At 43.2% G+C, this 7349-nt stretch overlaps 1 protein-coding gene across 2 annotated transcripts in view; it reads left to right on the top strand.

The window, feature by feature from the left end:
- Nucleotides 1-4841, top strand: part of LOC148141898 (phosphatidylinositol-3,5-bisphosphate 3-phosphatase MTMR4-like) — a 100518-nt gene extending 95677 nt beyond the window's left edge. Inside the window, exon 18 of one of the 2 annotated variants that reach the window (XR_015752373.1) lies at nt 4564-4841. The gene's annotated coding sequence lies outside the window, so the exon portion shown is untranslated. The remainder of the gene's footprint in view (nt 1-4563) is intronic. The other variant, XR_015752375.1, reaches the window with a different exon arrangement.
- Nucleotides 4842-7349: the final 2508 nt, after the last annotated feature.

Genomic DNA, 7349 nt, shown 5'->3' on the forward strand with positions numbered 1-7349 from the left:
GACTGCAAGATTGTAAATGTGGCACCATTGTTTAAGAAAGGGACAAAGGATAACCCAGGAAACGACAGACCTGTCAGCTTGACATCAATAGTGGGAGAACTGATGGAGATCATAATATGGGATAAGGCAAATATGCGCTTAGAGAAAAAAAAGTTAATACTGGACAGTTTACAGGGCTTTGTCAAGGACAGATCATGTCTGAAAAATGTAATTGAGGTCTTTAATGAGGTAACACAGGCAGTGGATGAGGATAGTACTGTGGATATTGTTTATTTGGACGTTCAGAAAGCATTTGATATGATGTCACAAAGCAGGGGTTGGTTTGCAAATTAGAAATGTTTGGGATTGGTGGGTCCTTGGCAACATGGGTTAGAAATTGGGTGAAAGATAGGAAGCATAGAGCAGTATTGATGGGTTAGAGACAGGTTGAAAATGTTCCCAGGAATCGGTGATGGGGCCTTACTTTTTCTGACTTACAAGAATTATTTGCAGATGAATATTGAGGGCAAAATCTCTAAATTTGAAGATTATACCAAGTTACAGAGAATAGTGAATTATGAGGATGATGCTGAGTGACTTCAGAGGGACACTGGCAAGTTGGCTAAATGGGCAAACACCTGGCAAATGAATTTCAATGCAGAGAAATGTAAAATGTTACACAAAAAAGAAGAAATGTCGAGACACAATACAGACATAGATGGTACAACTTGGAGGGGAGTCTAAGAACAGAGGGACCAAGTACATAATTCTTGGTGACCAGGCAAGTTGAAACAGTTGATAAAAAAGCTAATGGGATCCTTGGGTTGAGAATAGAAGCATGGAGGATAAAAGCAAAGACTGTGGTTTGTCTTCTTTGTCTTACTCTATACGAAAATGCTGTGAAAAGTAAATAACTGTAATCTCAATAGCTCAAAATTAACTCTTAATCCATCTACTGATTACTATATTACTAAATGGCAATATTGGGATCTATACTCCTTGAAGATAATGTGGAAAATGCTAGTTTTGCTGCTCAATGCTAAAAGAGCATAACTTACACTGAGGGAAATATTTGTGTAGAAATGGTGCTATGCAGACAATGTCATACAGTCACAGAGCTGTACAGCATGGAAGCCGACCCTTCAGTCCAACTCGTCCATGCAAATTGGATATCCTAAATTAATCTAGTGCCATTTGCCAGCATTTAGCCCATACCCCTCTAATTCCTCCCTATTTATATACCCATCCAGATGCCTTTTAAATATTGTAATTGTACCAGCCTCCATCACTTCCTTTGGCAGCTCATTCCATACACCTAGCACCTTTGTGTGGAAACGCTGCCCCTTAGTTCCCTTTTAAATCTTTTCCCTCTCAGCTTAAATCTATCTCCTCTAGTTTTGGGCTCCCCAAACTTGGGGAAAAGACCTTGACTATTTACCCTATCCATGTCCCTCATGATTTTATAAACTTATAAGGTCCCCACTCAGCTCCCAATGCTCCAGGGAAAACAACCCCAGCCTATTCAGCCTCTCCCTATAGTTCAAGCCTTCCAAACCTGGCAACATCCTTGTAAATCTTTTCTGAACCCTTTCAAGTTTCATAACGTCCTTCCTATAGCAGGGAGACCAGAATTGAACACAGTATTCCAAGGGTGGTCTAACCAATGTCCCGTACAGCCTCAACATTCCCTTCCAACCTCTATACTCAATGCTCTGACCAATAAAGGGAAGCATACTAAATGTCTTCATCACTATTCTGTCCACTTTCAAGGAACAATGAACCTGTACCCCAAAGTCTCTTTGTTCAGCAACACTCCGGAGGACGTTACCATTATGTGTGTAAGTCCTGCCCTGATTTGCCTTTCCAAAATGCAGCATCTCACATTTTTCTAAATTAAACCTTCTTCACTGTTGATTACATCTCCAATTTTGGTGTCATCTGCAAACTTACTAACCATACCTCCTACATTCACATCCAGTTCACTGTCAGTTAACCAGGGCCAGGCAGTGGTGGGCCCTTGCCCAGACAACTCATGTGGCATTCATCAAAGAAGTCAATGAGAAAGCCAAGTGATTGGAGATGGCAACAATGTCTGTGATGGTGCTGAATGCCCATGATCATACTGAGTGGCAGAGCAGTATCAAAGCGCCAAATGATCTACTCCCATTCCTAATTTCTATGTTTCTATACCTGGGAATTGACAAAAGTCTGCTTAGTGCTGCTAGAAAACCTTTCGTATTGAAATCTGGGAGATTGTTTATATTGGCAATAGAGAAATTACATTTGTGTTCATGTCACCATCATAAATCATAAAGTTAATAATAGGGTGGGACACCTTTCAGGAACATCTCTCAATTCGATCAACCATGAATAATGGATATATTTTCATCACATGATCGACATGGCACTGATATAGATTGTTTGCCATAAATTATTTGGTAAAAGCACATTCCACTTACTGGAAAGATAATTATTTTGTGGTTTTCTGATCTGTCAAGGAAGAAGTTACGATATAATTAATTTGCCTTCAGGCAAAGAGGTTTGCATACTGGTTTGAATTTTTTTTCTCGTGTCATTTCAGGGAAATAATGTACAAATCTATTGGTCTATGCATTACAGTAATAAGAAAAACGTAGCATATTTCCTGTCCCAATTTCACCCCTGAAAGATAATTAGAAATTGCTGGAGAAACTCAGCAAGTCAGGCAGAACCTACGTTGAGAGAAACAGCATTATGTCCAACATGACTCGAGGGTGACCTTATAGAGGTTTATAGAATCATGATTGGGCAAGGATAGTGGTAATGGCAGGTGTCTTTTCTCTAAGGTGGTGGTGTTCAAGACTAGGAGGCATATTTTTAAGGTCAGAGGAGAAAGATTTAAAAAGAACACAAAGAGCATTTTATTTTCCCCCACACAGAAGGTAGCCCATGTGTGGAATGAACTTCCAGGGGAAGTGGTGGATGTGGGTATAGTTACAATGTTTAAAAGACATTTGGATAAGTACATGATTAGGAAAAGGTTTGGAAGGATATGGGCCAGGAGCAGAGCAGGTGTGTGGGACCAGTTTAATTTGGCATGGACTGGTTGGACTGTGCTGTATGACTCTATGAATCCTCTTCAGAAAGGTCTAGTTCCAGTGTTCTGACTGAGCCTTGGTTTCAGACCCCTTCTCCTAAATAGAGAAAATATGGTGAATTATTATCTGACTATAGTTCAACCACCCAGTCAAGAATTTCAGTGATCTCAACAGCTACCACTACATACAAAACTCTCAAAACGTAGACTGTGAGGTAAGCAACTAGAAGACAGTGCTGTACAACGCCGATGTCCAACTCAGTTACAATGCCAAAATATTCAGCATCCTTTTCTCTAGCCAGTGCTGTAAGGAATACTCCATGGTGACAGTGACCTGTTGTCAGAAGATCCTTAAGAACTTTAACCACTACACCTCTGTCCCAACACCTTGTATGTAGTCATTTTGGTTCTGAAGCCAAGATGTAGCTTTCATGTGACTTTGTAGCCAATCTTCCCTCGTGTTGCTGAGCTCACAATCCAGAGAATATTTACACACCCAATCAACTATGATCATTTTGATCAATTGCTGAAGTTGGTTCACTAGTAGGAACCTCCACATCTTCAGGAAAAGAATAATTGCTATGCTGGTCCAAGCAGAGTGAGATATTGCTCTTAGAACTTAATGTTGCTCAAGACACAGACTGGGGTAGCCATATAAATACAGTGGCCACAGGAGCAGGTCATAAGTTAAGAATACTGCAGTGAGTAATTATCTTCTGATTCCCCACAAAAGACAGAAAAAACATTGACTATCGAGATAGCTTGTCTCCCAGCAGAAATTTTTAGAATAAAAACAATGTACTGCTGATGCTAGAGATCAGAAATAACAATAGAAAGTGCTCAGGAAATTCAGTCAGTCTTACAGTATCTGTGGAGGGAGAAACAAAGTTAATATTTCAAGTCTGATATAATTTTCAAGGGTCTTTTTGAACTCAAAACATTAACTCTGTCTGTCTTTCTCCTTAGATGGTGCCAAATCTGCTGAGTTTCTCCAGCATTTTCTGTTTTCATTTCAGATCTGCAGCACTGTAGCATTTTGCTTTTACTTAAGCCAGTTCTCTTCCAAGTATTCCAGCCTTGACAGTTCTGCTCTTCTTTCTAATGAGATTTCTATTTGAACATTTCAATGTGTTCAACCTCATTGCTTTCTGTTTTGTTACTACTATTTGAGAAGGTGTTCACCATGGGCTGGTGTTGGAATCAGGACTGGCAGCAAGGCAGTGGGGTCAGATGCGGAGTTGGGGAAGGGAGATTGTGTCCAGTGGAAAGGAGGATTGGGTGCAGATTGAGATGTGGATATCATGGTCCTGGGGGTCATTGGCTCCTGGGGTGTGGGCTGTTGGGTTCCATGCAGGCTGTGAGCTAAGTTAGGGCCAATGTTACTACCAAATTGCCACATTCATACCATGCCTTGCAAGTGGAAATTCTATATGGATGTTTTGAATGAGCTCAAGTAATTACTTTCAAAACAAATATTTTTAATATTATTCCTTTTTATATTTTCTTAGGCGCAGTACAGGAAACTGGTGCTAGACCCTTCCTCAAAACCATTGTTGCACTGCAGAAATATAAACTGTCACAAAATCATCCATCCTGGAATTGAAATGGCTTGGATTAAAATTAAAAACACAAGTCACCCGGAAACTGGCTTCAACTTTTCCAGAAACCAAGAGGCAAACCAAACTGTGAAGCATGACATAAGCATTAATTGAGCTGTTTAATTACGGTCTGTTATTTCAGCAAGACATAGAGCCAGAATATGAATGATTAGCGACTCTATGCCATCTGTTGATCTATGTTTAATAAAAATTGAAAAACCCAGTGAATCATTTCCTTCAGCGATGTGGGCTTTTTAAAAGGTGTCAATTGGTTTCTTTGTACAGTTCAGTCCTGAAGAGTACAGTGAAAAGCGTACAAAGTCACCATTCTCCAGCACCATCTTGGTCACAAAACCAACATTAAAAAAACAGGAAAAATAAAACAGAACTTAAATGAAAGAAAACAGCCCACATCTTCAAGTTCCATCACAAAAAGGGTGTATGGAATGTTCGACCAGCCTGTAAGTTTCATATCGATCACTGGCAGGAGTCGTATTCTACTGCTGCTGCCATGTACTGCGATCACTGGGAGGAGCTTTGCCGCCACCACTGCTGACCCTGATCGCTGAAGTAGTCGTGACCTTGCTGCCACTTCCATTGCTGCCTCAGACCGCCAAGAGGCTGCAGCCATTCCGTGCACAGCCTGCTCTCGTTGCTGTGCCGATGCCAATGACCCTGCCACAAAAGACTTCAAATAAAAGAAACAGAAAAAGAGCAAAAGAACAAAAAAAAGCAGATAGGAGTAGACGAATCCCAGGCACAGGAGCCCCAAGGAGCCCTGCTATTCTGCTTCCATCTTGGTAGCTGTAGGAGAATATCCAGCACTGGTTGGCAACAACAACAGCCAGTGATGCTTCTATATTAGATTCCCCACAGTGTGGAAACAAGCCCTTCAGCCCAACCTTCGACCCTCCGAAGAGTAACCCACCCAGATCCATTTCCCTCTGACTAATGCACCTAACACTATGGGCAATTTAGCAGAGCCAATTCACCTGACTTACACATCTTTGGACTGTGAGAGGAAACTGGAGCACCCAGAGGAAACCTACACAAACACAGGGAAAATGTGCAAACTTCACACAGATAGTCACCCGAGGCTGGAATCGAACCTGGGTCTTTGGTGCTGTGAGGCAGCAGTGCTAACCACTGAGCCACCATGCCGCCCATGCAGTTATACAATGTGTAGAAAACAATTCAGAGATCTGACCACTACGATTGTGAATGTTAACAATTTGGCCTGAATATTGCTCTTCATGGCTAAGTTGGGGTACATTGAGTTCTTTGGATGCATTTCCACTGGGAGACCTAATCAGATTAGGTCTGATTAGGTCACTGTTCCTTACCAAATATGCCTCATTGTCTACCTACCTCACCCATGGTGTCTCTCATGTCCAATTCTATCCCCATCTTACCACATGCTGTACCTGGAACAACTTGCAGAGATCAGCTTAAAGACCAGCATCCCTGTGCCACCTTTAAAATGCAGCGATGTAACTCGGCAAGCACTGAGATTTTGAAGCTGCCCTGCTTGGTCAAGGACATTTACAACAATGTCTGAGAAGGGGGAGATAGTACCTTTTTCTCAGAGGATGAATAGAGTAGGCCACGACACTAGAGAATGGCAGCCTGGTCTGAAGTTGCCACCTGGGTCACTGCCATCCCCACAGTGCAGAGGAATGGCTAGCAGTGTCTTAGGAATGTCAGTGACCTTTTCTGCTGTGCTAGGGGAGGAGCTACATTTTTCTCTCCAGTACAGCAGACTCACCCAGTCTCTGCCACTGCACCCAATTCTCACCAAGGCTACCACTCTCACTGTTCCCTGCAACATCTTCCTGTGGTCAATCTCAACACTGCTCCTCCAAAATCCCCTACAGGCTGCACGGCCTCTGAACAGCTTACTCACTTACTTGTGACATCACACCAGCATTTCCACTATCTCCACAGAAAACAGCCAGCTCCACCAGCCAACCAACTCCTTGACCTTTCAGGACTAAAGAGGTTTTAGAGGAAACATTGATAAGGCTGCCTCATGCACCCCACCAGCTCAGATACTGAGATCTCATGGGAATGTTAGCTTTATAGAGTGTGAGCACAATCTGGCGAGCTCCTCACAGAAACAGCTCCCCATAGTTGCCCAAGGAAGAAATGCATCAGATGACTGGCATTCAGAGGTCTGCTAGAGACCAGTTACCTGTTCAGCCCCAGGCAGGAGAGGGCCCTCAGCAATCAGAGGCCTTGTCCTCACGCACAAGGAATGACAGACAGGGCCTCATTGTCCAGGCGCTGCAGCAGTGCAGTGAATCATATGCTGTCTGGCTGCATCCATGGACAGGTTTGCAGCTGCCATGCAGAGCCAGGCCCACACCCAGGGACAGCTGGAGAGGAACACATAAATCGAAAGGACTGAAGGTATGCTGGCAGGGGGCAGAGTATCTGGCAAGCACTCTGCCCTTCTTCACATCCAGAGGAGGAACCACACATAGCCCTCCTCAGAAGTCTCCATTCAGGACACTCCAAAGGTAACTGGCCCCTCCACCTTCACTCTGCCTGCCCCCTTCTGACCCTGACCCAAGGAGGGTCAGCTTATCTCTGACAAGAAAACCCTTGGCATGTCTGGCCTGTCCAGACACAAGCTGTCCCCAGGATCGACTGAACAGACCTCCAGGGCCACTGCTGAGAAGAGTCCCTCCACCCAG

The sequence above is a fragment of the Chiloscyllium plagiosum genome, unplaced genomic scaffold (genome assembly GCF_037043375.1).
Source record: "Chiloscyllium plagiosum isolate Xiang-an unplaced genomic scaffold, Cpla_swu_hap1 HiC_scaffold_31, whole genome shotgun sequence".
Classification (NCBI taxonomy): Eukaryota; Metazoa; Chordata; class Chondrichthyes; order Orectolobiformes; family Hemiscylliidae; genus Chiloscyllium; species Chiloscyllium plagiosum.